Raw genomic sequence first — 3,111 nt, 5'->3', positions numbered from 1 at the left:
CCGTGAGAGAGGCTACCAGCTATTAAAGTATTGTGATACAGTGGATATCACTGGTATCACAAAAGTATCAGACAAGTCCCCATTATCACTATCTTCCTGAACGATGATTTTTTTTAAAAATTAAATTCTAGTTGACATGCCGTGCAATATTGGTTTCAGGAATAGAATTCAGTGATTGATCGCTTACATCTGAACAATGGTTATTAAAGAAACTTCCCCGGGAGTTTTGAGTTCACAGTCACTAAAGAATAATACTTCCCGATCTTTCAGTTGGCAACAGCAGAAATTTAAATGTTTTCAACTCTGGTATCAAGAGACATGTTTCCAGTATCTAACAACCTTGACTTTGACACAGGAATTACAAGTATAGAACTCAGTCAGGTCAGTTGGTGTTTTTAATCTTTTAACACTGTGAAAAAGGAACTTAGCTATTTCTGGGTAACCTTGTGAAAACATAATGTGTGAAGAAAAGCTTCATCATGAAAAGTGCAGCAGACTGCTAGCTCTTTCCTGAAGTTGGAACCTCTTGGCACAGGCTGCCCAGCGAAGCCTCCATTCCCAGCTAGGCACGGCCATGAGCATAAATTCCTGTCAGTGGATTGTGAGTGGAGGTGACGTGTGTGGCTTCTCCTTTAGTAGCTCCAAAGGAACGTATTTGTCTGGGATTAGCCCTCTGGGTCCCTTCCCACTAGCTGGAATGCAGTCCGCCAGTAACAGCTTCAGCTGTTCAGAAAAGGACAAGATGATGGAACAGCAGGAAAGGAGCTCCAAATAACCCTGAAATGCTGAGCAGCTAGACTGTGACCTGAAAGAGAAATGAACTTCATTCTTTTTTTTTAATACAAAATTTTATTTATTTATTTGAGAGCAAGAGCACATGAGCACAAGCAGGGGGAGGAGCAGAGGGAGAGGGAGAAGCAGACTCCGCACTGAGCAGGGAACCTCACATGAGGCTCGATCCTAGGACCCTGAGATCACGACTGGAGCCGAAGGCAGACACCCAACCAGCTGAGCCACCCAGGCGCCGCTGAACCTCATTCTTTTTAAGCCACTATATATATTTTTAAATTTTCATTCAAGTATCGCAATCATAAACAATTTCAGATGCCTTAAGTTTAGCGCTTGCTGAATTTCCATAAGCTAAACACACTCTAGTAACCGGAACCTAGACGAAGAATGTAATATATCCTGGGGCCCAGATGGTCTCCCTCGTCTTCCCCTCCAAGCCTAGCTGCTGAGGAATCTATAAGAGCATAAACTGGTTTTGTCTGCTTTTCTACTTTATATACATGGAATCATACCGTATTGTAGCAGATGGGACAGGGCCACAAATTTCTCCCCACCCTATACGTGTGGCCGTTTGCAAGGTGATTTCTCATCACTAGGTTGGGTCTATTTCCCCACCCCCTGAATCTGCACTTTTGGCTTAGTTTGACCCATATAAATGCAGAGCTCTGAACAGGGGCGCCTGGGTGGCTCAGTCAGTTAAGTGTCTGACTCGATTTTGGCTCAGGTCTTGATCTCAGGGTCGTAAGATTGAGCCCCACGTCAGGCTCCATGCCCATCATGGACTCTGCTTGAGATTCTCTTTGTCCTTCTCTCTCTGCCCTTTCCCCCACTCATGTACTCTCTCTCTCGCTCTCTCAAATAAAATCTTAAATAAGAGGAACAAACGCTGTGAACTTGTAGGTGGGGCCCTACCTGGCCTATGGCTTCACTTTGACCGTCTTGGAAAGCTGCTGCATGTCAGGGAGGTGACTGGGGCCACGTGGAGAAGAACTGAGCACCGCCAGGTGCGTGATGAAGGTCACCTTGGACCTTTGGAGCCTGCCAAATGCGCAGCTGAACGCCGCCGCAGATGAAATCAGAAGAGAAACTGCACAGCTGTCCCACACCGTCATGAAAAATAGCAGATCGGCACGTGAAGACACGAGGTTTTGGGGTAATCTGTTCTGCAGCAACAGATTTAAGTGCAACAAGTCACACGCTTGTATTGTGGCTCAGGCTTCTTTGGCTCAATGTGTTTGTGGGATGGAGCCGGCCTGTCCTATGCAGTGGACCACCACCCCTGCTCATTGCTGGAGAGCATCTGATCGTGTGCCAACGTTACGATTCATCCATTAGCTACCGATGGCCATAAGGGTGCTTGCTAGTTTGGGGCTCTTACGAATAGTGCTACTTTGAACATTCTGACACTGTGTCATTTGGTGAACGTAAGCATGCATTTATGTTCATTATATAACTAGCAGAGGCCTTTCTGGGCCCCAGGGACACTTGCTTGAGTAGACACCAGCTTTTCTTCGAAAAAGATGTTTCGGTTCCCATTCCCACCCGCTATGTGCGGAGCTGGCAGAGCCTGGTTCTTCCCTACCCCTGCCAACGCTGTGCTCTTACACTTCGCCAGCCTCAGTTTGACAGATGAGTGTGTAGAACGTTGGAAGTTACCACAGGCGTGTTAGCGCCACGACCCCACGTTAGAAAGAAGCTGGACCAACTGGTTTTGATGCCTACATTCCTACATTTCCTCTCGACACCTCTGGCTCAGAGGCCACAACTTAACAGTAAAAGCTTGCATGTATACAGTGTTCTGTATCTTCCATGCTACTTTCGCAATCATAATTTCATCGGAGTCTTCCAATAAAATAACGCCGTGAGACAGGCAGCATGCAGGTTCTTACCTTTGTCTTGCAGAGAAGGAACGCGCGCAGCTGTGGCACAGCCCAGGTGGGAGCGCGGGTCTTCGGACATGCCGACTGACCTTCCCGCCAGAGCCCTCTGCTAGCATTGGTGTCTCGGTGGCGGGGGGCATGACCGTTGAGGGACAGGGGCAGGCAGGAAGTATTTGTACCTATGGAATAAGTGACATCGGTTAAACCTCACGAACAGAAAGAACGTCCAGTCCTTTCCCAGATGTGATCTCCCCAGGGTATGGAACACAGCAAATTAAAGAGCCCGGGTTTGGGGTGATGGGAATCGTGTCAGCTAGCACTGCATGTCCAGACCCTGGACTCTCTCAGTTCATCCAGAAATAATCTTTTGGAAACTGGCCAACTTCACATGGCTTAACCACCATGCAAGTATTGAAAATGAAGCTGCGTGGAAGGTTGTCCA

General features: G+C 47.4%; 1 long non-coding RNA gene across 1 annotated transcript; it reads right to left on the bottom strand.

Annotated features, from left to right (window-relative positions):
• Window positions 1-377: 377 nt before the first annotated feature.
• LOC103678598 lies at window positions 378-2,666 on the bottom strand. The gene is made up of 2 exons (XR_572733.2): window positions 1,702-2,666; window positions 378-805 (listed from the first exon to the last, which is right to left on the bottom strand). It is a non-coding gene; the product is annotated as an uncharacterized LOC103678598 (long non-coding RNA).
• Between the last annotated feature and the right edge of the window lie 445 nt (window positions 2,667-3,111).

The sequence above is a fragment of the Ursus maritimus genome, unplaced genomic scaffold (assembly GCF_017311325.1).
Source record: "Ursus maritimus isolate PB19 unplaced genomic scaffold, ASM1731132v1 scaffold_17, whole genome shotgun sequence".
Classification (NCBI taxonomy): domain Eukaryota; kingdom Metazoa; phylum Chordata; class Mammalia; order Carnivora; family Ursidae; genus Ursus; species Ursus maritimus.
Note: the sequence above shows the minus strand (reverse complement) of the source record. Positions and strands in the feature narration are given on the sequence as shown.